General features: G+C 38.2%; 1 protein-coding gene across 1 annotated transcript in view; it reads left to right on the top strand.

Moving 5' to 3' along the window:
- The window catches only part of LOC124284298 (protein spire homolog 2-like), a 94,411-nt gene that overhangs the window by 77,608 nt on the left and 2,681 nt on the right, over positions 1 to 14,122 (top strand). The window contains exon 4 of the mRNA XM_046720374.1: positions 12,120 to 12,248. The gene's annotated coding sequence lies outside the window, so the exon portion shown is untranslated. The remainder of the gene's footprint in view (positions 1 to 12,119; positions 12,249 to 14,122) is intronic.

Below are 14,122 nucleotides of genomic sequence, written 5' to 3'. Positions count from 1 at the left end.
ATTTGGTTGAATAGGAAACCTTTTCGAGAATTGTCAATGAACAACAGTGTTACAGCCATGGAAATTGAATTGAAAATCTTTGTACGTTTTCTTTTACTTCTTGTGTGATGTTGCCTTGGGAACAACAGATTGGTGGTCGATGAAATCCTTGAAATGCCCCACCCATTTGGTGTTCCTGGAACGTATTGTTACAAATATTTTGCTTTTGCTGATAGACAGTGTTTGATTGTCATAAGCCATTGCTTTCAGGAGAATGGACGAGTGGGTGGGCGAGCCATGTCTGAATTAATGTAGTGTGTATGCTGGAGTGATTCTGTATGCTGGAGTGAGTCTGTATGGTGGAGTGAGCTGGAGTGAGTCTGTATGCAGTTGTCGACAGTGTTTGGGTTGTATTAGTGCCCCTAAACTCTTTGAGTATATCACACAACCACGTGAAGCAGCCATCTTGACCATTTGGTCACCATTTTAGTCATCTCTTGTGACAAGCAAGCACCTGTTCTGTCCAAGTACTGACCTGACCTAATTTTTAAGATATTATTATATATTTTTGTTTCTTTATGTTTGACATTTCTGGTTTCTATACATTACTACTTAATTATGGATATTTCCAACTGGACAATCAATTGTTTAGTTAGAAATGACAAGGACACCAGAATTGATAGAAGTTACCAGGCCTTGTTAAAATTGCAGATCATTTTGTGATGATCCAGTAGTAGAACGCCATATGTGTATTTCCTTTGAATGGGGGGTGCAGGGATAACCTTGTGGTTAAAGTGTTCGATTGTCAGGATGAAGGCCTGGGTTTGATTCCCCACATGGGTACAGTATGTAAAGCTGAAATCCACGTAAGACCCTTCCACTTACTCACATTTTCCTTTGAATATGATGAAACTTGTAAGAAATGTCAGTAAAAAATGTCCATATCAACTGTTTATTTCTAAATTTGTAGAAACGAGACACAGTCAGGTGATATTTACATCCAAACTGTCTGTCAGAAGCAGTCAGCAGACTGCAGCATATTTGTTGTTGGCAGACGGCCAGGTATTGATTGTGAGGTGCAGTGTGTTCATTGATCAGGTTTGTTACATCCCCTTGTCTTGAGCCAAAAGTTGGGACAGAACACTCTCCAGCAATCGCAACACAGCCACCATTTCAGTTAGATAACCGAGCCGATGACCCAAATGCTACTGTGATTTACTGAATACAAAGCCTTAACATATTAGATACGACAACAGGACAGGCATAACTCCAACCCAGGCACAGTTTGAATGTTAATATTTACTTAGATGTGATATCTCGGCCATATTAGACCCAAGACTGCACATAGTGATGAAGGCATGCAGGGATTATTTCTGACAATAGATATAGGTGGAGATTGGCAAAGTATGTTGTATTGATAAAAGTTAAGAAAGGTTTAAATTGGATAGGGACGGATTTGTGATGAATATTGATACGATCCTTTGAGTAAACAAAGGTTGGTGACAAGTATGTGGACCCTTTTTGCCCTAAAGGTAGCTCTGGTATATGTCGTCACAAACCAATAATTTGGTTACGTCACTTCTGTTGTCTTGATGTTGGGTTTGAAATGTCATTTCTTTTAGAACGGACGCTAGAGTTCCTTTGAATATGTTTACGGATTTACTCATCTGTTTAAGGATCTGTTTATAACTAAGCTGTTCCCACTTGATTCAGAGCAAAGGGGAGGCACTTAGTGAAAGTATTTGCTCATGTTTGATTCGTCACATGAGTGGATTGTGTGAAGTCTGTTCTCTGTGTCACAGGGGCACTTTGGTAGCTTGTGGTTAAAGCGTTTGCTCATCAATCTGAAGACCCAGGTTCGATTCCCCACATGGGTACAATGTGTGAAGCCCATTTCTGGTGTCCCCTCCGTGATATTGCTGGACTATTGCTAAAAGCGGCGTAAACTAAACTCACTCACTCACTCTGTGTCAATTGTTCTCATGTGCCTGACAGGCGTTGAAAAAGGAGTTGAAACCATACTCCATCTCTCACCAACCAACCTTCCTTAATCCAACGGGCGGTGGGGTAGCCTAATGGTTAAAGCGTTGTCTCGGCACGCCGAAGACCCGGGTTCGAACCCCTACATGGGCATAATGTGTGAAGCCCATTTCTGGTATCCCCTGCCGTGATGTTGCTGGAATATTGCTAAAAGCGGCGTAAAACCAAACTCAGTCAGTCCTTAATCCAACCCTCCCTAATACGATCCACCCACTTATTACAAAAATGCAATACTTGTGAGATTATGTTTGAATATGAAATTGCATAACATGCTTTAAAATTAGCTTCTAAACAAAATTTAGTCCATTGTAATTGAAATGTTTACAATTTCAAAACAGAATTAATTTCACACTCATTACAAGACTTATCTTAAAACCGTATAGTTTTATTTATTTCCACTTTGAGTTTATCCTTGAACTGACATTAGCACATGTATTGTTAACCAGGTTCATGAAAGATAGATTGGTCTTGCTGAGAAGGTTGGGCTATTGCAATCACATCGTGAATAATAGCGTACTTTCACTGCAGGAGAGCTAGTAGACTTGCTGTGATTGACTTGCTTTTTTGTTATTGATTAAGGTTGCTTTATCTGCGGTTCTGGTAAACTGCCACGTAAGCACAATCTTGACAGCAATTGAGGACATATTATTTCTGTCATTGTAGAAAGAATGGCAAGGTTTAGTTTCCTGAAGAAACGTCAGTGATTGCGATAGTTAGTAAATCACTTGCTCGTTAGTGTTGATTAATTGATTGATAACGTATTGATAAATGATCAGTATCTTGCCAAATAGCCCATTGGTCATGGTTTGGGGACTATGTGCTGATTTGAAAGTGGCCTTGTCTGACGGGGTTAAACTAACACTTTCTCTGAAAGTACAGAATTTTATGTTGAAATTACTTTAAATTCAATACAACTCATTTAAATTTAAAAGGAGCCCAAGTGGGATGGGGAGAACCAGCTCCTGTAGAAAATCTAGACTTGCTTCAATTGGAGACATAGCATTTCAGTAAAGGCTTGGTGGAAAGGGAAATAATATGGTTCATGGACTGCGATTAGACTTGACAGAAGGATGTTTGTATTAGAACTGATGGTCCGTGGGGTTGGAAAATTGGGATGACATAATGTCAGCGCCATGGTTTCATTGTTGATATTATCTATGATGGTTTTAATGTCAATGTTTTGTCATCTTCTCAACCCAAGTCTTAAAAGAGTGACTCTGTGCCTCAGTCTGGCGCCTAATACAAATTAAGTCTAAGTGATGTAATTAGTTCCAAAGGCTATTGGTGGTCTTGTGGTTTAAGTGTTTGCTTGTCACAGCAAAGGTCCAAGTTTGATTTTGTACATGGTAAGCCACATCTAATGTCTCTCTCCCCAATTCCCTTTGTAATTATGCTTGAATATTTGTAAAAGTGGCATACATACTCTCTTTAGCTCTGTATGAGATTAACACATTGTCTCCTGTGTAACTACAAAAAGCATGAACCTGGGCCCCGTGCCACAAAGCGGTCATAGTGCTATAATGTTCATAACTCCCATACTTTAACATAGACTTACGACAGTCGTAGCTCTATGATCGCTTTGAGGAACGGGGCCCAGTAGATTGATTCAGCTGCTTCAACATTTGTTCTGACCGGTTGCAACTTGCTCTATTTAATAGGGAAATGTAATTTGATATTTAGGAACAGATATTAGAAGATTATTGCTTTGCTTTCTCACGGCAATGTAGATCCAGTTTCCTAGACTAACACATTGTCTTTGAAGTATATTATTCTCCATTTAAGTTGAAAATAAGCCCCAGTAAGATGTAGACTTGCTTCATTTAGGGCTTCCTTATTACAGAAAGGGCTGGGAGATCAGGAAAATAATATGATTCACTGACTATAAGATGTGCTACTAGTTTTCCTGTGTTAACTGCAGTTTCTTGATGGAATATTGTTTATTTTCTCCTATGTTCCTTTGTTGCTAATTCTGATGCACATGCCAAGATAAACATAAAAAATATAAATGATCAAAATTTATTAAAAATAAAGAAAATATTGACGTGTAAGTAATTATTTAGAATTATAACACATTGGAGTTTGAAATAGACAGTGTGTCATTATAAACAGTGAGATAGAATCTGTCATGTAATAAAATGAGATTATTTCAAATAACATGATATACAGAATACAAAATATAATGGTCATATGCAGAGTAATATAGCACTGTCACATACAGAATATGAGTAGATACTGTCTGTTATTAGCCCTTGGAGGTATATTCAGGAAGCGGTGTTGGTGTCTAACTGTACCAGTGTCTCGTTAAATATTATTTATAGTGACGGTACTGTCGCTAGGTGACATTTACACTGATTTTTGACAGGGCACATCATCTGTCAATCATCTTGGTCTGAAATCAGCAAGTTAAAGTTAGCTAGGTTATCAGAAGCCCCAGAGCACTATCATTTTTCTGATGCATTTTCCGCAGCAGATTCCTACTTTTTATTGATTTGTCATTATCTGTGATCAAATATACATTGTATCTATAAGGAAGTACATATATAAGGCCTAGAGGTGAAATGGTTTGATAATTATTATATTGTCAGAAATAAGTATTTCCATGGCAAAAATATTTTCATCCACAGATAAAATTATGTAAAATGAGAGTAAAGATTTAGTTATCAACAGGTGTGTGTGTTCTAGGTGTATGATGTAGCATATGTTTTAGCTGTGCTCTACAGGGACTCTGTGTTATACAGTACCTTGGTACAAACAGTTCTTGACAATTCTGGCACTGAAACAATTATCTCACAGATACTATGATAGTATATACTGGCAATTAGCAGGTGGGAGTGAGTGAGGGAGCATGGTTTTACGGCCGCTCAAACTCTTTTAGCAATGTTCCAGCAATATCATGGGGGAAACCAGAATTGGCTTCACACATTGTACCCATGTGGGAAATTGAACCTCGGTCTTCTGTGACAAGCAAATGCTTTAACCACTAAGCTACCCTACTGTTATAGCAGCTAGGAGGGAGTGGTATCGTAGCCCAGTGGAAAAAGTGTTTGCTTGTCATGCTGGAGGCCTATGTTTAAGTCACCTCATGGTAAACAGAGTAAGCCCATTTCTAGCAGGGGCGGTGGGGTAGGTAAGTGGTTAAAGTGTTTGCTCATCTCGCCCGAAAACCCGGGTTCAGTTCCCCACATGGGTACAATATGTGAAGCCCATTTCTGGTATCCCAGCTGTGATATTGCTGGAATAGTGTTAAGCCATATAAATCCAAAGTTTCTCACTCAGGTAGAGATAAGCGTACCTGTTAAACCATTCGCAACATCTGTCAAGTTGAAATAGTATTAAAAAGATTATATTTCTAAGACCCTTTGCTTTCTATTGAATCCTTTTCAGCCTTACAAACCACGAGGTGATATGCCTCACATTATTCTGAATACAGTCAGGTACAAAATTAGGGCATGTTGAAAGGGAATCTGATAAAGTTTTTTACACCTGGTAAATATATTTGCATTTCTCACAACCTTTCCTGGGAAGTTCAGAAAGGTGAGATGAATTATAAACCGGTATCAGGTAACTGCTGTTAGTTGTAAATGTACATGCATGTCAAGTTCTAGGAAGCTGTTAAAGATTGGTTGTGAACAAGGTGGGGTTGAAATCGACATGTTGCAATGTGACATCGACTTGTCAGTGTGGCCATAGGATCAGCTGTTTCACCTGGCACAGGTGTGAGACTCGTCATGCTCCACCACACAGATTGATTTTATTGCTTTTTTCCCATGTACTTTTCCTCATGTTATTGATGATATGACAATTAGAATGACATGTATGTAGAAGGTAATATATTTACTATATAATGAGTTTGGAATTGTCATCAATAAATGAAATTTATTGTGAGGCAAAGCATAATAACATTTTATTGTTGATTTTTCTGGCGAATTTAAAAAATACATGTAAAGATAAAATAAAGCAGAGAAATATCAAAGGAAGCCCTTTTTTCAATTAAAAACATTGTTGTAAATTATTTCTCCATGAAAACACATTTTGGTCTGACTTAATATCAAACATTTTTTACTCTCAGATACAACAAATGATGTGGATGGCATGGAAATGATAGTAATTTATAATGATATTTAACCCATAACGTCATCTACAAAATTGAAGTGCAAATTTTTTAAAATGAAAAACCAAAACGAAAACCAAATTGTGTTGGGGAAAATGTGTGCGACAATTGCACAGATAACAATCTTGAATGAGACACATCAACAATTGCGTCACAATCCAACTTTTTCATAGTTGTTACGTGCAGTTTGTCAGTGTGGAATGGTGGAGAACAGCCATGCATCATTCTCTAATTGGTCAGTGGCTTGCTTGGCAAGTTCAATGCTGTGATCAGGCGTGGGTCAACTGTAGGTACAGAGGGTCACAAGCATTACATTCACTCTGGGGCTGGGGGCCCCCCCGTGGGGCAGCCTGGTGGGTAAAGCGTTTGCTTGTCATGCCCAAGACCTGGGTTCGATTCCTCCACATGGGTACAGTGTGAAGAGCATTTCTGGTATCCCCACCATGATATTGCTGGAATATTCCAACAAATCTTAACTCACTCACTCTGTGGCTGTCCTTCCAGATTTATTTTGACCTCTGTGGTTTAGTGGTTGGAGTGTCTGACCACAGTGTGGAGGGTCTATGGTTTGATTTCCCATAAATCCTAAAGACATCAAAACATGGTATTTGTTGTTGCCCAGCCTGGCAATGGGCTTTGAGGGGAATAAAACTCGGACTGGTTGGCTCAGTCAGTATACTGTGTTTCAGGTGGGGTGTTATGTTATCTCACATCTCATTTGGGCTGGCACCGTAAAACTGGCTTTAGCCTGGGCAAGAAAACAGTGACTGACACTCATTCTCTCACATTGCTACATAAGTGCAACAATCCTGAATGCAATGTTAAAGTACCTCACTCACTCACTCACTCACTCACTCACTCACTCACTCACTCACTCACTCACTCACTCACTCACTCACTCACTCACTCACTCACATTGCTACATAAGTACAAGAATCTGGACTATGATGTTAAAGTACTGTACACCACTTCAGATTGATTGTACTTCGAACCTCTCATACTTTTCTCTACTTCCTCCTTTCCCATGTTTCCCACGCTACATGTCACTGAATCTCCAAGGTTGTGACCTGAATTTAAATTAGATTACAATGATAATCTTTTGAAAAGATGTGAGAAATGGAAAAAAATCATTTGTTAAATTGCTGTGTGCCCGTCGAAGACGTGCTATCAACCAGATCACAGGCCCTCATTATGTTGCTTGGTATCAGGACACACAAATTATATCAACTGCAGCAACAGAAATGTATAAATGACCAAATTCTTATTCACTAACAGCATTAAAGAGGGGATGGTTTCATGCACCCAATATTTTAGTGGTTTGCTTCATAGCCCAGTGGTTTAAGTGTACCTTTTGGGAATCAAACACATGACAAACACTTAAACCACTCAGCTTCTCTGCCCTTTAACAAATACGCAGAGTAGGGTAGCCTGGTGGTTAGAGCGTTCTCTTGTCACACCGGGTTCGATTCCCCACATGGGTACAATGTGTCAAGTCCATTTCTGGTGTCACCCGCCGTGATATTGAATGAATATTGCTAAGGCCAGACCAATTTTATTTCTTGTTTTACAGATTTTTGACCTCAGGAAACCTAAAGGCAGGAGGGGGTTAAAAAAAAAATCACTAGTCAAAATAAATTTCCTTTTAAGTACTAATAGTCTTACATTTTTGGCAATTTATGAAGTTTATATGGGGCAAAAAAACAATAATTTTTTGTTGTAAGTTTACATTTTTGCCAATAAAAACATGAGGATTTTATTTTTTGAGCGTAGAAAATTAATTTGTATTTTTTGTCTTATTCTTGAAAAATTATGACCGGCGGATCTGTAGAACAAGAAATGAAATTGGTCTGGCCTAAAGCGGCGTAAAACTAAACTCACTGACTCACTTTATCTAATACAATTGTACTCTTGTGGAGTACAAACACCATGTGACATTTTGTATCTGACTCACCATCATAATTATGATGCAATCTGATGCAGGCAAGTGCTCACTGTAATTATATACACTAATTAGTGCTTTGAGATATGTAAATGATAAGCAGTGTGTACTGCAGTGGTTCTCGTTCTGCTGGAAAGTTCTCTGGGATAGATGATGTCCTCAGTGATCTTTTAAGGTTCTAAACGATGACCAACATTGATGGGTAGGCAGCTGGTATCTTTGTTCAATTGTCTGCTGAAGGAGCGTTGCTCGTTACATCAACCACTAGTTTCTATGATGCAATCATTCAGCTGAAAAGTAAAAGCAATACAAACAAAAATTAAGCTGGCTCATTTACAAAGCTTAATGTTACATGATAATTTAGTGGTTCATAGGGTGCCAAGCTGGGTGTCTTGGTTCATCGCCTGTCCCTGTACAGAGATGTGTGACTGTTTATTCATAAGCGGGCGGTGGGGTAACCCAGTGGTTAAAGCTTTCGCTTATCACGCTGAAGATCCTGGTTTGATTCCCAAAATGGGTACAATGTGTGAAGCCCATTTCGGGTGTTCCCCACCTTGATATTGCTGGAATATTGCTAAAAGCGGCATAAAACCAAATTCACTCACTAGTGTATGAGTGATCAAGTATTAGGTTAAATGGCAGGTGGGGTAGCCCAGTGGTTGAAGTGCTCATCACGTCCAGACCTAGTGGTTGGGTTCTGAAAATGACTCTCTGCTGTAGATAATCAACAAATAATCCATGCAGATGTTATGGAGCTGACAACAAGCTTTTGATTAAGAAGCACAAAATTCAACTTATAATGGAGTCATGACAATGATTGACATCACAAGCATATATCAAAACATATGCAATCAACAAAGTCACCTGACCACCCAATCCACAGTTGCCCCTTATGACGTGCATAGGATGCTGAAGACTTGTAGTTCCCGCAGGCCTAAGGGGCAGTGGGGTAGCCAAGTGGTTAAAGTGTTCGCTCATCTCATGCCGAAGACCTGGGTTAGATTCCCGAAATGGGTACAATGTGTGAAGCCCAGTTTTGGTGTCTCTCTCCCCCCCCCGCGATATTGCTAAAAACGGCGTAAAACTAAAACTCACTCACTCACGCCACCTGATCCCATTTGACAAAGTGATCGTAGTGCTATGATAACTGCAACTCTGTGTTAAAGTATGGGAGTTACGCTAATCGTAGCACTACCTGGCCCCATTTCACAAAGTGATAGTAGTGCTATGATTACCGCAACTCTGTGTTAAAGTATGGGAGTTACGATAATCGTAGCACTAAGACTGCTTTGTGGTACAGGTCCCTGAGCTTCATGTAACTGGTGAACTACGCAGTACATTGAAACAAATCATGTGTCACATGGCATCATCCTGCCACTGTTAACTTTATGCCAGGTATGTTATGTAATTGGCTCACCTGACTTGTTGGGTATGCATGAGTTACCGTGACAACGGTACTCCCAATCTCCATCAGGACTTGGATATATTTATGCTAGTTATGTTCAGGTGTGTTTATTTCCATCCAGACAATATTTATTTTGCTGGCATCAAATAGGTCAGCAATATGTTGCCAGGTTTGTGCATAAAATACCTTTTTGAAATAACGGAATGCATAAGTAGGTGTATAGGATGATATAGGCCATACTGCCATCAAGTTTCTGTACTTGTTGGTCTGTTGATGTCTTGAGCCAATGGATAATGTATTTATCATCTAAAATGTGTGTTGAAATGAATTGTTTGGAAATATTGAAATTTTAGTGACATGTCATTCAGATTATCTTGTTTATGCTGTGGATGATATGCCAGTTTGTTTCATACCTTGCTATCTGTATAGAGCTGCTGGTTAATCAGTTTCCTGGATTCTGTATTAGACTGACTGACTGAGTTTGGTTTTATGCTGCTTTTAGCAATATTCCAGCAACATCATGGTGGGGGACACCAGAAATGGGCTTCACACATTGTACCCATGTGGGGATTCGAACCTGGGTCTTTGGCATGATGAGCCAATGCTTTAAAGATTAGGCTACCCCACCGCCCCTTCTGTATTAGAACTGGTACTGAGGAATCTAGCAAGGTAGAAAGAAAGAACTAAATGGATCAGGTGGTTGGGCTCAGTGATGGCATAATTCCTTGACGGTGCGGTTTGTTGCTGATGATATCAATCACTGGATTGTCTTGTCTTGATTTTTTAGAGGCAGTCATCATATTGCAGGAATAGTGCTGAATGCAGCATTGAAAACAAACAAACAAGCAAACAGATCATGTTTGTCGTCAAACAGTCATCGAAAACAGGCATTAGAGGGTACAAAAATAAATGGCCAAGTTTGAACGAAACTTGGGTTGGCTGAGGTGAAATCTTGGAGAAGACTTCCTTCCATATTGAGGTGGCAAGAATGGAAATAAATGAAATGCTGTTCAAGGTAGAAAATCATACCCCACAAACACCATACTCACTCAACCATCACAGTGTTGACAGGTGTATGACCTTCCAACGAAAACGCATTGATTAAACAAAGTCGTATTGCATCAACAGCTGTCAGTCTTGTATGGACAGGCACTGTCAATTGGAGCTTTTGAAAAAATGATTTATTGTAATTTTTAAGCCAGATTTGTCTAAATTTTATCTGGATCTCCCATATGGGGATAAGTCTATATAATATTGGCAGCAGCTATTTCAATCTGACAATAAATCTTTTGAAACTTTGTCAACTTAATGCATCAAAAGAATAATGTTTGTGAGAAATATTTCTAACTTTTGACAGGCATCCATTAGACTTATGAGAAAAAATACCAATTTGAAAGAATTTGAAAGTAACAGTGACAGTCTTAAAATCACCTTTTAGGATAATTACATGTTCAATAGAACTTGTTCTTTTAAGAATGGCAGAATTTAATGTTACCTTTATCTAGGTAACATGATTAATATTGTTTTCCACTGCATGGTAGTTGAGGGTGAGGTTGTTGACGTGTCAACTGTTTTGCAAGTAACTCTTCCGTCTCGTCTCTGTGGGTACAGATGTGGGCCTATGTTTGTCAACCGTAACCACTCAGCCGTTATGACCCATGTTTGCTCACAATGTTTGACAGTAAAGATTGCATTTACTCGCCATTGTGGGATATTTGTAGCAGGGAAAATTATTTCAATGGCATGTCAAGATTGTGAACATCTTCAAATTGAAGCGGTCATCATTGATGGTGTCTTTAATTGACCTGGTCATGTGAAGATTGTTTATTTAAACCAAGGGAAATTGACCAGAATGATGAACTGTGTAAAGTTTGAAAATATGTTTTTTTGACTGATGAATCTTTGTTATGAAAAATGAGATGTGTACCCTAACTGATTATTCAGCATGCAAAAATGAAGGTCCTTATTCACTGCCAGTTTTGGAACCAGTGTAGATCGGGTTTGAATTGGTCTTCAGCCATCCATGCCTCATAAGAGGCATATAAGGAGATCGGGTGGTCTTGCTCTCTGACTTGGTTGACACATGTCATCATATCCCAGTTGCAATGATCGATGCTCATACTGTTGATCACTGGATTGTCTGGTCCAGATTCGATTATTACAGACCAACCTTATAACTTGAATATTGCTGAGTACAGCGTTAAAAAAAAAACAAACAAACCCTGCCAGGTTTCAGTTTATTCTTAGATGTATTTCAGGATATGTCAGAGAGATTCATTCCTTTTATAAGCAAGACACCTCACAATTTTTCACAAGTAGATATGAACATACATTCAAACCAATTACAGGGGAAACAAGGCTAATGTCACTTTGCAGACATATTTGTGACTAAACATAACAATCTTGAAAGACTTTTCTCTAAAAGAGAATAATATTATAAGCACAAAATTAATACTTTAATGCTAAATACTGTGATTGAATGGACCAGGGGAGATAACTCTAGTGAAACAACTTATAGTTAGTTTCAGAATACCTATTTGTTTTGGAACATACAATGTAAGCTTGAATCCTTGTCTGTTATCTATAATAGGTAAGAGAGAATATCGATACTTTAGAAAGTCTCTAAATGTGTATTTTGTTTGTTTCAGTGTTGCATTCGTCACTTATCTTCCTGGCAAGACCCACACCATCATTACAAGGCTGTCTGTCGTGCAGTGGTGACAGAGGCCCAAGAGCTCATCACATTCCTAGATAAAATATCATCAGATCAGAAGGTATTGTCATTTTAATACGGTATTATTTCCATATTTCATATGCTACGAGAAAGTGACAAAGAATTATTAAGAAATCAATTTTCACATTTTGTTGCCCCTTTGAATTGTTTTCAAGTGTGTAGGTTTGTTGTTCATGCTTGAATATATACCTATAAACAGATATTCTGTGTTAATTTCACGAAAATGTATTTGTGTCATTTTAAATTTTAAATTCCATTATGGGAGATATTTGATGGAATGTGAAGGATTATATGAATGCTTCATGTAGATTTGATACACATTGACTGTGTTGATCAATGTATGTTTTACTCAAGCCAAAATGTTTTCAAACAATAAGAAAGTTATTGGTGACATACAGTCCCAGCACAAACATGTTTCAAGCTTAAGAGTTCAAGTTGAATGTAGATCCAGGGATATACAAGGCTAACTGTCAGGACAGATGTTGTGACGAAGAAAGCAGACAATGTTATTCCTGTTTACTCTTAAACTCACAGAATGCCAGGATTTTTCTGGACCTGCTCAGAAGTTGATATTTGGACCTAAGCCTGCAGCAAATATAGTTCATGTATTTTGATATATTAAACATTTCTCAATTTCTGACAATTTGTGAAACTGAAAAAAGAAATCCAATTTTGGACAGCATCCTGATGTTTTTTCCAGCTTGCCAACCAAAGGCACTTATTATCGAATCATAGATAAATCCCTGCAGTCAAACTGCTGAAGATGTTTCAAATGTATTTCATTGATTAAAACAACCAACCTTGAAATTCCTCAAAGTGCATGTTCCTTGTTTTAGGAAATCATGAATTTCTTTTAACAATCCATTTTCTTTAAACATGTACAAATACTGTGTTGCAATAAGAAATCAAATATGCCGACAAGCTCTCATATGAAACAGAAACTAACTGGTGCTGTATTGGTCAGAAATGGAATCTTCCTGGTGACAAGACCCGTGAAGACTTGGGTTAGAATTGGTCTTCAGTAACCCATGCTTGTCGTAAGAGGTGACTATGGGGATTGGGTGGTCAGGCTCGCCGACTTGGTTGACACATGTCATCGGTTCCCAATTACGTAGAACAATGCTGATGATGTTGATCACTGGATTGTCTGGTCCAGACTGGATTATTTACAGACCACCACCATATAGCTGGAATATAGTTGAGTGTGGCGTTAAACAACAAACTAACCAACCAACCAACCAACCCTTGTGACAAGTCTGGTTCGGATCAGCAAGATTTGTCTTGTGGACTACCGGTAGTTAGCTTTACTTGTGGAACGTTTCTTCAAAGAAACATCTCAATAAGCAAATGTCTCACTGGCTTCATTGTAAACGTATCCACTCTCGTGTCAAAACTAAGCTAAACACAACTTCTAGGGAGTTCAAAATGTGATTATTTGTTTCTAGGGATTATTTCAGGCCAGAAAGTATTTTAGATGTTCTCAGTTCACCATGCTGCCCAGAATATTCAAAGAAAACAATGTTCTGTCTACTTTGTCTGTGATTTGTAGCTTCTGTGGGAGACGTACATGTCAAACAACACAATTCTTATAGAAAATGTGTTGTTTTGAAGCTAGCTTTCAATAAAATTGATGAAATTTAGGGACTAGGCTGAAATGTCACATTTTTTTTAGAAATATTTATATGAGACATAATATATTTCCTGGGACTGCTCAGTAAAATGTTACTTGTACTTCTTGTATTTTCTGTAAAACATTACCTTATCTTGTAATTATTTGACCTGTTTATCTGTGTTATTTATAGAAACGTACATTATTTATATTATTTAGTTTTTATTGGAGTTTTCAGGCAGATTAATTTGTTTCTCTTCAAAAAGGAAATCATATTTTAATAGACTTTGATGTCTTTAGGAAAT

The sequence above is a fragment of the Haliotis rubra genome, unplaced genomic scaffold (genome assembly GCF_003918875.1).
Source record: "Haliotis rubra isolate DU_JTF1 unplaced genomic scaffold, ASM391887v1 Scf11, whole genome shotgun sequence".
NCBI classification, from domain to species: Eukaryota; Metazoa; Mollusca; class Gastropoda; order Lepetellida; family Haliotidae; genus Haliotis; species Haliotis rubra.
The sequence above is the reverse complement of the archived record's forward strand: the minus strand, read 5'-3'. Positions and strand labels throughout refer to the sequence as shown.